Source organism: Schistocerca americana, chromosome 3 (assembly GCF_021461395.2).
Source record: "Schistocerca americana isolate TAMUIC-IGC-003095 chromosome 3, iqSchAmer2.1, whole genome shotgun sequence".
Taxonomy (NCBI): Eukaryota; Metazoa; Arthropoda; class Insecta; order Orthoptera; family Acrididae; genus Schistocerca; species Schistocerca americana.
In genome coordinates this window covers 72366248-72381396 of record NC_060121.1, presented here as the reverse complement: position 1 = coordinate 72381396, position 15149 = coordinate 72366248, and positions in this window count along the sequence as shown.

Here is a 15149-nt window from a genome sequence, read left to right as displayed (position 1 = left end):
CACTTCAGGTTTTACGTATGCCTTGGACCATTTTATTGACGATAAAACGCAGAAATTGCATCAGAATTTAATACAAAAGGCACAATGCCGACTTAAGTACAAGAGGACTGACACTCTAACTTTCTAGAATTGGAACCTCTCCTGTGAGTCCAGTTTTAGATTCCGATGCTTCACTGCAGGTTTACTGTGTCCCTTGGACCAGCTTATTGACGATGAAACACAGAAATTGCATCCGAATTTAATACAAAAGGCACACTGCCGACTTAAGTACAAGAGGACTGACACTCTAACTTTCTATGATTTGAACCTCTCCGGTGAGTCCAAATTTAGATTCCGATGCTTCACTTCCGGTTTGCCGTATCAATTGGACCGTTGTATTGACGATGAAACACAGAAATTGCATCCGAATTTAATACAAAAGGCACAATGCCGACGTATGTACAAGAGGACTTACACTCTAACTTTCTATGATTTGAACCTCTCCTGTGCGTCCTGTTTTGGATTCCAATGCTTCACTTCAGGTTAACTGTATCCCTTTGACCTTCTTATTGACGATGAAACACAAAAATTGCATCCGAATTTAATACAAAAGGCACAATGCCGACTTAAGTACAAGAGGACTGACGCTCTAACTTTCTATGATTTGAACCTCTCCTGTGAGTCCAGTTTTAGATTCTGAAGCTTCACTTGAGGTTTACTGTATGCCTTGGACCTTCTTAATGACGATGAAACACAGAAATTGCATCCGAATTTAATACAAAAGGCACAATGCCGACTTAAGTACTAGAGGACTTACACTCTAACTTTCTATGATTTGAACCTCTCCTGTGAGTCCAGTTTTAGATTACGATGCTTCACTTCAGGTTTACTGTATCCCTTGGACCTTCTTATTGACGATGAAACACAGAAATTGCATCCGAATTTAATACAAAAGGCACAATGCCGACTTAAGTACAAGAGGACTGGCACTCTAACCTTCTCTGATTTGAACCTCTCCTGTGAATCCAGTTTTAGATTCCGATGCTTCACTTCAGGTTTACTGTATACCTTGGACCTTCTTATTGACGATGAAACACAGAAACTACATCTGAATTTAATACATTAGGCACAATGCCGACTTGAGTACAAGAGGACTAACACTCTATCTTTCTATGATTTGAACCTCTCCTTTGAGTCCAGTTATAGATTCCGATGCTTCACTACAGGTTTAACGTATCCCTTGGCCCTTCTTTGTGACGATGATACACGGAAATTGGATTAGAATTTAATACAAAAGGCACAATGCCGACTTAAGTACAAGAGGACTGACTAACTTCCTATGATTTGAACCTCTCCTGTGGGTCCAGTTTTAGATTGCGATGCTTCACTTCAGGTTTACTGTATACCTTGTACCTTCTTACTGACGATGAAGCACAGAAGTTGCATCCGAATTTATTACAAAAGGCACAGTTCCGACTTAAGTACAAGAAGACGGACACTCTAACTTTCTATGACTTGAACCTCTCCTGTGAGTCCAGTTTTAGATTCCGATGCTTCACTTCAGGTTTACTGTATACCTTGGTCCTTCTTATAGACGATGAAACACAGAAATTGCATCCGAATTTAATACAAAAGGCACAATGCCGACTTAAGTACAAGAGGACTGACACTCTAAATTTCTATGATTTGAACCACTCCTGTGAGTCCAGTTTTAGATTCCGATGCTTCACTTCAGGTTTACTGTATCAATTGGACCTTCTTATTGACGATGGAACACAGAAATTCCATCCGAATTTAATACCAAAGGCACAATGCTGACTTAAGTACAAGAGGACTGACACTCTAACTTTCTATGATTTGAACCTCTAATGTGAGTCCAGTTTTAGATTCCGATGCTTCACTTCAGGTTTACTGAATCCCTTGGACCATCTTGTTGACGATGAAACACAGTAATTGCAACCGAATTTAATACAAAAGGCACAATGCCGACTTAAGTACAAGAGGACTGACACTCTATCTTCCTATGATTTGAACCTCTCCTGTGAGTCCAGTTTTAGATTCCGATGTTTCACTTCAGGTTTACTGTATACCTTGGACTTTCTTATTGACGATGAAACACAGAAAATGCATTCGAATTCAATACAAAAGGCACAATGCCGACTTAAGTACAAGAGGACCGACAAACTTTCTATGATTTGAACCTCTCCTGAGAGTCCAGTTTCGGATTCCGATGCTTCACTTTAGGTTTAACGTATACCTTGTACCTTCTTATTGACGATGAATCACAGAAATTGCTTCCGAATTTAATACAAAAGGCACAATGCCGACTTAAGTACAAGAGTACTTACACTCAAACTTTCTGTGATTTGAACCTCTCCTGTGAGTCCCGTTTTAGATTCCGATGCTTCACTTCAGGCGTACTGTAATCCTTGGACATTCTTATTAATGATGAAACACAGAAATTGCATCTGAATTTAATACAAACGGCACAATGCCGACTTAAGTACAAGAGGACTGACACACTAACATTCTATGATTTGAACCTCTCCTGTGAGCCCAGTTTTAGATTCCGATGCTTCACTTCAGGTTTACTGTATACCTTGGACCTTCTTATTGACGATGATGCACAGAAATTACATCCGAATTTAGCACAAAAGGCTCAATGCCGACTTGAGTACAAGAGCACTAACACTCTAACTTGCTATTATTTGAACCTCTCCTTTGATTCCAGTTTTAGATTCCGATGCTTCACTTCAGGTCTACTGTATGCCTTGGACCTTCTTATTGACGATGATACACAGAAATTGCATCCGAATTTAATACAAAAGGCACAATGCCGACTTAAGTACAAGAGGACTGACTAACTTTCTATGATTTGAACCTATCCTGTGAGTCCAGTTTTGGATTCCGATGCTTCACTTCAGGTTTTACGTATGCCTTGGACCATTTTATTGACGATAAAACGCAGAAATTGCATCAGAATTTAATACAAAAGGCACAATGCCGACTTAAGTACAAGAGGACTGACACTCAAACTTTCTAGAATTGGAACCTCTCCTGTGAGTCCAGTTTTAGATTCCGATGCTTCACTGCAGGTTTACTGTGTCCCTTGGACCAGCTTATTGACGATGAAACACAGAAAATGCATCCGAATTTAATACAAAAGGCACACTGCCGACTTAAGTACAAGAGGACTGACACTCTAACTTTCTATGATTTGAACCTCTCCGGTGAGTCCAAATTTAGATTCCGATGCTTCACTTCCGGTTTGCCGTATCAATTGGACCGTTGTATTGACGATGAAACACAGAAATTGCATCCGAATTTAATACAAAAGGCACAATGCCGACGTAAGTACAAGAGGACTTACACTCTAACTTTCTATGATTTGAACCTCTCCTGTGCGTCCTGTTTTAGATTCCAATGCTTCACTTCAGGTTAACTGTATCCCTTAGACCTTCTTATTGACGATGAAACACAAAAATTGCATCCGAATTTAATACAAAAGGCACAATGCCGACTTAAGTACAAGAGGACTGACGCTCTAACTTTCTATGATTTGAACCTCTCCTGTGAGTCCAGTTTTTGATTCTGAAGCTTCACTTGAGGTTTACTGTATGCCTTGGACCTTCTTAATGACGATGAAACACAGAAATTGCATCCGAATTTAATACAAAAGGCACAATGCCGACTTAAGTACTAGAGGACTGACACTCTAACTTTCTATGATTTGAACCTCTCCTGTGAATCCAGTTTTAGATTCCGATGCCTCACTTCAGGTTTACTGTATCTATTGGCCCTTGTCATTGACGATAAAACACAGAAATTGCATCTGCATTTAATACAAAAGGCACAATGCCGACTTAAGTACATGAGGACTGACACTTTAATTTTTTATGATTTGAACCTCTCCTGTGAGTCCAGTTTTAGATTCCGATGCTTCACTTCAGGTATACTGTATACCTTATACTATCTTATTGACGATGAAACTCAGAAATTGCATCCGAATTTAATACAAAATGCACAATGCCGACTTAAGTACAAGAGGACTGACACTCTAACTTTCTATGATTTGAACCACTTCTGTGAGTCCCGTTTTGGATTCCCATGCATCACTTCAGGTTTACTGTATACCTTGGACCTTCTTGTTGACGAAGAAACACAGAAATTACATCCGAATTTAATACAAAAGGCACAATGACGACTTGAGTACAAAAGGACCAACCCTCTAACTTTCTATGATTTGAACCTCTCCTTTGAGTCCAGTTTTAGATTCCGAACCTTCACTTCAGGTTTACTGTATCCCTTGGACCTTCTTATTGACGATGATACACAGAAATTGCATACGAATTTAATACAAAACGCACAATGCCGACTTAAGTACTAGAGGACTGACTAACTTTCTATGATTTGAACCTGTCGTGTGAGTCCAGTTTTGTATCCCGATGCTTCACTTCAGGTTTACTGTTTCCCTTGGACCAGCTTATTGACGATGAAATATTGAAATTGCATCCGAATTAAATACAAAATGCACAATGCCGACTTAAGTACAAGAGGACTGACACTCTAACTTTCTATGATTTGAACCTCTCCTGTGAGTCCAGTTTTAGAATCCGATGCTTCACTTCAGGTTTACCGTATCAATTGGACCTTTGTATTGACGATGAAACCCAGAAATTCCATCCGAATTTAATGCAAAAGACACAATGCCGACTTAAGTACAAGAGGACACACACTCTAACTTTCTATGATTTGAACCTCTCCGGTGAGTCCAGTTTTGGATTCCGATGCTTCACTTCAAGTTTACTGTATCCCTTAGACCTTCTTATTGACGATGAAACACAGAAATTGCATCCGAATTTAATACGAAAGGCACAATGATGACTTAAGTACAAGAGGACTGACACTCAAATTTTCTGTGATTTGAACCTCTCCTGTGAGTCCCGTTTTAGATTCCGATGCTTCACTTCAGGTTTACTGTAATCCTTGGACCTTCTTATTGATGATGAAACACAAAAATTACAATTGCATTTAATACAAACGGCACAATGCCGACTTAAGTACAAGAGGACTGACACTCTAACATTCTATGATTTGAACCTCTCCTGTGAGACCAGTTTTAGATTCCGATGCTTCACTTCAGGTTTACTGTATAGCTTGGACCTTCTTATTGACGATGAAACACAGAAATTACATCCGAATTTAATACAAAAGGCACAATGCCGACTTGAGTACAAGAGGACTAACACTCTAACTTGCTATTATTTGAACCTCTCCTTTGAGTCCAGTTTTAGATTCCGATGCTTCCCTTCAGGTTTACTGTATGCCTTGGACCTTCTTATTGACGATGATACACAGAAATTGCATCCGAATTTAATACAAAAGGCACAATGCCGACTTAAGTACAAGAGGACTGACTGACTTTCTATGATTTGAACCTCTCCTGTTAGTCCAGTTTTGGATTCCGATGCTTCACTTCAGGTTTAACGTATGCCTTGGACCTTCTTGTTGACGATAAAACGCAGAAATTGCATCAGAATATAATACAAAAGGCACAATGCCGACTTAAGTACAAGAGGACTGACACTCTAACTTACTATGATTGGAACCTCTCCTGTGAGTCCAGTTTTAGATTCCGATGCTTCACTGCAGGTTTACTGTGTCCCTTGGACCAGCTTATTGACGATGAAACACAGAAATTGCATCCCAATTTAATACAAAAGGCAAAATGCCGACTTAAGTACAAGAGGAATGACACTCTAACTGTCTATGATTTGAACCTCTCCTGTGAGTCCAGTTTTAGATTCCGATGCTTCACTTAAGGTTTACTGCATCCCTTGGACCTTCTATTGACGATGAAACACAGAAATTTCTTCCGCATTTAATACAAAAGGAACAATGCCGACTTAAGTACAAGAGGACTGACACTCTATCTTCCTAAGATTTGAACCTCTCCTGTGAGTCCAGTTTTAGATTCCGATGCCTCACTTCAGGTTTACTGTATACCTTGGACCTTCTTATTGACGATGAAACACAGAAATTGCATCCGAATTTAATACAAAAGGCACTATGCCGACTTAAGTACAAGAGGACTGACACTCAAACTTTCTGTGATTTGAACCTCTCCTGTGTGTCCCGTTTTAGATTACGATGCTTCACTTCAGGTGTACTGTAATCCTTGGACCTTCCTTTTAATGATGAAACACAGAAATTGCATCTGAATTTAATACAAACGGCACAATGCCGACTTAAGTATAACAGGACTGACACTCTAACATTCTACGATTTGAACCTCCCCTGTGAGCCCAGTTTTAGATTCTGATGCTTCACTTCAGGTTTTCTGTATCCCTTTGCCCTTGTCATTGATGATGAAACACAGAAATTGCATCTGCATTTTATACAAAAGGCACAATGCCGACTTAAGTACAAGAGGACTGACACTCTAACATTCTATGATTTGAAACTCTCCTGTGAGCCCATTTTAAGATTCCGATGCTTCACTTCAGGTTTACTGTATACCTTGGACCTTCTTATTGACGATGAAGCACAGAAATTACATCCGAAATTAATACAAAAGGCACAATGGCGACTTGAGTACAAGAGGACTAACACTCTAACTTGCTATTATTTTAACCTCTCCTTTGAGTCCAGTTTCAGATTCCGATGCTTCACTTCAGGTTTACTGTATGCGTTGGACCTTCTTAATGACGATGATACACAGAAATTGCATACGATTTGAATACAAAAGGCACAATGACGACTTAAGTACAAGAGGACTGACTAATTTTCTATGATTTGAACCTCTCCTGTAAGTCCAGTTTTGGATTCCGATGCTTCACTTCAGGTTTAACGTATGCCTTGGACCTTCTTATTGACGATAAAACGCATAAATTGCATCAGAATTTAATACAAAAGGCACAATGCCGACTTAAGTAAAAGAGGACTGACACTCTAACTTTCTATGATTGGAACCTCTCCTGTGAGTCCAGTTTTAGATTCCGATACTTCACTGCATGTTTACTGTGTCCCTTCGGCCAGCTTATTGACGATGAAACACAGTAATTGCATCCGAATTTAAAACAAAAATGCACAATGCCGACTTAAGTACAAGAGGACTGACACTCTAACTTTCTATGATTTGAACCTCTCCGGTGAGTCCAGTTTTAGATTCCGATGCTTCACTTCCGGTTTACCGTATCAATTGGACCGTTGTATTGACGATGAAACACAGAAATTCCATCCGAATTTAATACAAAAAGCACAATGCCGACTTAAGTACAAGAGGGCTGACACTCTAACTTTCTATGATTTGAACCTCTCCTGTGCGTCCAGTTTAGATTCCAATGCTTCACTTCAGGTTAACTGTATCCCGTAGACCTTCTTATTGACGATGAAACAAAAATATTGCATCCGAATTTAATACAAAAGGCACAATGCCGACATAAGTACAAGAGGACTGACGCTCTAACGTTCTATGATTCGAACCTCTCCTATGAGTCCAGTTTTAGATTCTGAAGCTTCACTTCAGGTTTACTGTATGCCTTGGACCTTCTTAATGACAATGAAACTCAGAAATTGCATCCGAATCAAATTCAAAAGGCACAGTGCCGACTTATGTACTAGAGGACTGACACTCTATCTTTCTATGATTTGAACCTCTCCTGTGATCCAGTTTTAGATTCCGATGCTTCACTTCAGGTTTTCTGTATACCTTGGTCCTTCTTATAGACGATGAAACACAGAAATTGCATCCGAATTTAATACAAAAGGCACAATGCCGACTTAAGTACAAGAGGACTGACACTCTAAATTTCTATGATTTGAACCACTCCTGTGAGTCCAGTTTTAGATTCCGATGCTTCACTGCGGGTTTACTGTGTCCCTTGGATCAGCTTATTGACGATGAAACACAGAAATTGCATCCGAATTTAATACAAAAGGCACAATGCCGACGTAAGTACAAGAGGACTGACACTCTAACTTTCTATCGTTTGAACCTCTCCGGTGAGTCCAGTTTTAGATTCCGATGCTTCACTTCCGGTTTGCCGTATCAATTGGACCGTTGTATTGACGATGAAACACAGAAATTGCATCCGAATTTAATACAAACGGCACAATGCCGACTTAAGTACAAGAGGACTGACACTCTAACATTCTATGATTTGAACCTCTCCTGTGAGTCCAGTTTTAGATTCCGATGCTTCACCTCAGGTAAACTGTCTCCCTTAGACCTTCTTATTGACGATGAAACACAAAAATTGCATCCGAATTTAATACAAAAGTCACAATGCCGACTTAAGTACAAGAGGACTGACGCTCTAACTTTCTATGATTTGAACCTCTCCTGTGAGTCCAGTTTTAGATTCTTAAGCTTCACTTGAGGTTTACTGTATGCCTTGTACCTTCTTAATGACGATGAAACACCGAAATTGCATCCGAATCAAATTCAAAATGCACAATGCCGACTTAAGTAAAAGAGGACTGACACTCTAACTTTCTATGATTTGAACCTCTCCTGTGAGTCCAGTTTTAGAATCCGATGCTTCACTTTAGGTTTACCGTATCAATTGGACCTTTGTATTGACGATGAAACCCAGAAATTCCATCCGAATTTAATTTAAAAGGCACAATGCCGACTTAAGTACAAGAGGACACACACTCTAACTTTCTATGATTTGAACCTCCCCTCTGAGTCCAGTTTCGGATTCCGATGCTTCACTTCAAGTTTACTGTATCCCTTAGACCTTCTTATTGACGATGAAACACAGAAATTGCATCCGAATTGAATACAAAAGGCACAATGATGACTTAAGTACAAGAGGACTGACACTCAAATTTTCTGTGATTTGAACCTCTCCTGTGAGTCCAGTTTTAGATTCCGATGCTTCACCTCAGGTTTACTGTATACCTTGGACCTTCTTATTGAGGATGAAACACAGTAATTACATCCGAATTTAATACAAAAAGCACAATGCCGACTTGAGTACAAGAGGACTAACACTCTAACTTGCTATTATTTGAACCTCTCCTTTGAGTCCAGTTTTAGATTCCGATGCTTCACTTCAGGTTTACTGTATGCCTTGCACCTTCTTATTGACGATGATACACAGAAATTGCATCCGAATTTAATACAAAAGGCACAATGCCGACTTAAGTACAAGAGGACTGACTAACTTTCTATGATTTGAACCTCTCCTGTGAGTCCAGTTTTGGATTCCGATGCTTCACTTCAGGTTTAACGTATGCCTTGGACCTTCTTATTGACGATAAAACGCATTAATTGCATCAGAATTTAATACAAAAGGCACAATGCCGGCTTAAGTAAAAGAGGACTGACACTCTAACTTTCTATGATTGGAGCCTCTCCTGTGAGTCCAGTTTTAGATTCCGATACTTCACTGCATGTTTACTGTGTCCCTTCGGCCAGCTTATTGACGATGAAACACAGTAATTGCATCCGAATTTAATACAAAAATGCACAATGCCGACTTAAGTACAAGAGGACTGACACTCTAACTTTCTATGATTTGAACCTCTCCTGTGCGTCCAGTTTAGATTCCAATGCTCACTTCAGGTTAACTGTATCCCGTAGACACTCTTATTGACGATGAAACAAAAAAATTGCATCCGAATTTAATACAAAAGGCACAATGCCGACACAAGTACAAGAGGACTGACGCTCTAACTTTCTATGATTCGAACCTCTCCTATGAGTCCAGTTTTAGATTCTGAAGCTTCACTTCAGGTTTACTGTATGCCTTGGACCTTCTTAATGACAATGAAACTCAGAAATTGCATCCGAATCAAATTCAAAAGGCACAGTGCCGACTTAAGTACTAGAGGACTGACACTCTAACTTTATATGATTTGAACCTCTCCTGTGATCCAGTTTTAGTTTCCGATGCTTCACTTCAGGTTTACTGTATACCTTGGTCCTTCTTATAGACGATGAAACACAGAAATTGCATCCGAATTTAATACAAAAGGCACAATGCCGACTTAAGTACAAGAGGACTGACACTCTAAATTTCTATGATTTGAACCACTCCTGTGAGTCCAGTTTTAGATTCCGATGCTTCACTGCAGGTTTACTGTGTCCCTTGGACCAGCTTATTGACGATGAAACACAGAAATTGCATCCGAATTTAATACAAACGGCACAATGCCGACTTAAGTACAAGAGGACTGACACTCTAACATTCTATGATTTGAACCTCTCCTGTGAGTCCAGTTTTAGATTCCGATGCTTCACCTCAGGTAAACTGTATCCCTTAGACCTTCTTATTGACGATGAAACACAAAAATTGCATCCGAATTTAATACAAAAGGCACAATGCCGACTTAAGTACAAGAGGACTGACGCTCTAACTTTCTATGATTTGAACCTCTCCTGTGAGTGCAGTTTTAGATTCTGAAGCTTCACTTGAGGTTTACTGTATGCCTTGTACCTTCTTAATGACGATGAAACACAGAAATTGCATCCGAATCAAATTCAAAATGCACAATGCCGACTTAAGTACAAGAGGACTGACACTCTAACTTTCTATGATTTGAACCTCTCCTGTGAGTCCAGTTTTAGAATCCGATGCTTCACTTCAGGTTTACCGTATCAATTGGACCTTTGTATTGACGATGAAACCCAAAAATTCCATCCGAATTTAATGCAAAAGGCACAATGGCGACTTAAGTACAAGAGGACACACCCTCTAACTTTCTATGAGTTGAACCTCTCCTGTGAGTCCAGTTTTGGATTCCGATGCTTCACTTCAGGTTTACTGTATACCTTGGACCTTCTTATTGACGATGAAGCACAGAAATTACATCCGAATTTAATACAAAAGGCACAATGGCGACTTGAGTACAAGAGGACTAACACTCTAACTAGCTATTATTTGAACCTCTCCTTTGAGTCCAGTTTCAGATTCCGATGCTTCACCTCAGGTTTACTGTATGCCTTGGACCTTCTTATTGACGATGATACACAGAAATTGCATGCGATTTTAATACAAAAGGCACAATGCCGACTTAAGTACAAGAGGACTGACTAATTTTCTATGATTTGAACCTCTCCTGTGAGTCCAGTTTAGGATTCCGATGCTTCACTTCAGGTTTAACTTATGCCTTGGACCTTCTTATTGACGATAAAACGCATAAATTGCATCAGAATTTAATACAAGAGGCACAATGCCGACTTAAGTAAAAGAGGACTGACACTCTAACTTTCTATGATTGGAACCCCTCCTGTGAGTCCAGTTTTAGATTCCGATACTTCACTGCATGCTTACTGTGTCCCTTCGGCCAGCTTATTGACGATGAAACACAGTAATTGCATCCGAATTTAATACAAAAATGCACAATGCCGACTTTAGTACAAGAGGACTGACACTCTAACTTTCTATGATTTGAACCTCTCCGGTGAGTCCAGTTTTAGATTCCGATGCTTCACTTCCGGTTTACCGTATTAATTGGACCGTTGTATTGACGATGAAACACAGAAATTCCATCCGAATTTAATACAAAAGGCACAATGCCGATTTAAGTACAAGAGGACTGACACTCTAACTTTCTATGATTTGAACCTCTCCTGTGCGTCCAGTTTAGATTCCAATGCTTCACTTCAGGTTAACTGTATCCCGTAGACCTTCTTATTGACGATGAAACAAAAAAATTGCATCCGAATTTAATACAAAAGGTACAATGCCGACATAAGTACAAGAGGACTCACGATCTAACATTCTATGATTCGATCCTCAACTATGAGTCCAGTTTCAGATTCTGAAGCTACACTTCAGGTTAACTGTATCCCGTAGACCTTCTAATTGACGATGAAACAAAAAAATTGCATCCGAATTTAATACAAAAGGCACAATGCCGACATAAGTACAAGAGGACTGACACTCTAACTTTCTATGATTTGAACCTCTCCTGTGATCCAGTTTTAGATTCCGATGCTTCACTTCAGGTTTACTGTATACCTTGGTCCTTCTTATAGACGATGAAACACAGAAATTGCATCCGAATTTAATACAAAAGGCACAATGCCGACTTAAGTACAAGAGGACTGACACTCTAAATTTCTATGATTTGAACCACTCCTGTGAGTCCAGTTTTAGATTCCGATGCTTCACTTCAGGTTTACTGTATCAATTGGACCTTCTTATTGACGATGGAACACAGAAATTCCATCCGAATTTAATACCAAAGGCACAATGCTGACTTAAGTACAAGAGGACTGACACTCTAACTTTCCATGGTTTGAACCTCTAATGTGAGTCCAGTTTTAGATTCCGATGCTTCACTTCAGGTTTACTGAATCCCTTGGACCATCTTGTTGACGATGAAACACAGTAATTGCAACCGAATTTAAAACAAAAGGCACAATGCCGACTTAAGTACAAGAGGACTGACACTCTAACTCTCTATGATTTGATCCTCTCCTGTGAATCCAGTATTAGATTCCGATGCTTCACTTAAGGTTTACTGTATCCCTTGGACCTTCATATTGACGATGAAACACAGAAATTGCCTCCGCATTTAATACAAAAGGAACAATGCCGACTTAAGTACAAGAGGACTGACACTCTATCTTCCTATGATTTGAACCTCTCCTGTGAGTCCAGTTTTAGATTCCGATTCTTCACTTTAGGTTTACTGTATACCTTGGACTTTCTTATTGACGATGATACACAGAAAATGCATTCGAATTCAATACAAAAGGCACAATGCCGACTTAAGTACAAGAGTACTTACACTCAAACTTTCTGTGATTGGAACCTCTCCTGTGAGTCCCGTTTTAGATTCCGATGCTTCACTTCAGGCGTACTGTAATCCTTGGACATTCTTATTAATGATGAAACACAGAAATTGCATCTGAACTTAATACAAACGGCACAATGCCTACTGAAGTAGAAGAGGACTGACACTCTAACAATCTATGATTTGAACCTCCCCTGTGAGCCCAGTTTTAGATTACGATGCTTCACTTCAGGTTTACTGTATACCTTGGACCTTCTTATTGACGATGAAGCACAGAAATTACATCCGAATTTAATACAAAAGGCTCAATGCCGACTTGAGTACAAGAGGACTAACACTCTAACTTGCTATTATTTGAACCTCTCCTTTGATTCCAGTTTTAGATTCCGATGCTTCACTTCAGGTCTACTGTATGCCTTGGACCTTCTTATTGACGATGATACACAGAAATTGCATCCGAATTTAATACAAAAGGCACAATGCCGACTTAAGTACAAGAGGACTGACTAACTTTCTATGATTTGAACCTCTCCTGTGAGTCCAGTTTTGGATTCCGATGCTTCACTTCAGGTTTAACGTATGCCTTGGACCTTCTTATTGACGATAAAACGCAGAAATTGCATCAGAATTTAATACAAAAGGCACAATACCGACTTAAGTACAAGAGGACTGACACTCTAACTTTCTAGAATTGGAATCTCTCCTGTGAGTCCAGTTTTAGATTCCGATGCTTCACTGCAGGTTTACTGTGTCCCTTGGACCAGCTTATTGACGATGAAACACAGAAATTGCATCCGAATTTAATACAAAAGGCACAATGCCGACTTCTACATCTACATCTACATTGATACTCCGCAAGCCACCCAACGGTGTGTGGCGGAGGGCACTTTACGTGCCACTGTCATTACCTCCCTCTCCTGTTCCAGTCGCGTATGGTTCGCGGGAAGAACGACTGTCTGAAAGCCTCCGTGCGCGCTCTAATCTCTCTAATTTTACATTCGTGATCTCCTCGGGAAGTATAAGTAGGGGGAAGCAATATATTCGATACCTCATCCAGAAACGCACCCACTCGAAACCTGGCGAGCAAGCTACACCGCGATGCAGAGCGCCTCTCTTGCAGAGTCTGCCACTTGAGTTTATTAAACATCTCCGTAACGTTATCACGGTTACCAAATAACCCAGTGACGAAACGCGCCGCTCTTCTTTGGATCTTCTCTATCTCTTCCGTCAACCCGACCTGGTACGGATCCCACACTGATGAGCAATACTCAAGTATAGGTCGAACGAGTGTTTTGTAAGCCACCTCCTTTGTTGATGGACTACATTTTCTAAGCACTCTCCCAATGAATCTCAACCTGGTACCCGCCTTACCAACAATTAGTTTTATATGATCATTCCACTTGAAATCGTTCCGTACGCATACTCCCAGATATTTTACAGAAGTAACTGCTACCAGTGTTTGTTCCGCTATCATATAATCATACAATAAAGGATCCTTCTTTCTATGTATTCGCAATACATTACATTTGTCTATGTTAAGGGTCAGTTGCCACTCCCTGCACCAAGTGCCTATCCGCTGCAGATCTTCCTGTATTTCGCTACAATTTTCTAATGCAGCAACTTCTCTGTATACTACAGCATCATCCGCGAAAAGCCGCATGGAACTTCCGACACTATCTACTAAGTCATTTATATATATTGTGAAAAGCAATGGTCCCATAACACTCCCCTGTGGCACGCCAGAGGTTACTTTAACGTCTGTAGATGTCTCTCCATTGATAACAACATGCTGTGTTCTGTTTGCTAAAAACTCTTCAATCCAGCCACACAGCTGGTCTGATATTCCGTAGGCTCTTACTTTGTTTATCAGGCGACAGTGCGGAACTGTATCGAACGCCTTCCGGAAGTCAAGAAAAATAGCATCTACCTGGGAGCCTGTATCTAATATTTTCTGGGTCTCATGAACAAATAAGGCGAGTTGGGTCTCACACGATCGCTGTTTCCGGAATCCATGTTGATTCCTACATAGTAGATTCTGGGTTTCCAGAAATGACATGATACGTGAGCAAAAAACATGTTCTAAAATTCTACAAGAGATCGACGTAAGAGATATAGGTCTATAGTTTTGCGCATCTGCTCGACGACCCTTCTTGAAGACTGGGACTATCTGTGCTCTTTTCCAATCATTTGGAACCCTCCGTTCCACTAGAGACTTGCGGTACACGGCTGTTAGAAGGGGGGCAAGTTCTTTCGCGTACTCTGTGTAGAATCGAATTGGTATCCCGTCAGGTCCAGTGGACTTTCCTCTATTGAGTGATTCCAGTTGCTTTTCTATTCCTTGGACACTTATTTCGATGTCAGCCATTTTTTCGTTTGTGCAACAGGACTGACACTCTAACTCTCTATGATTTGAA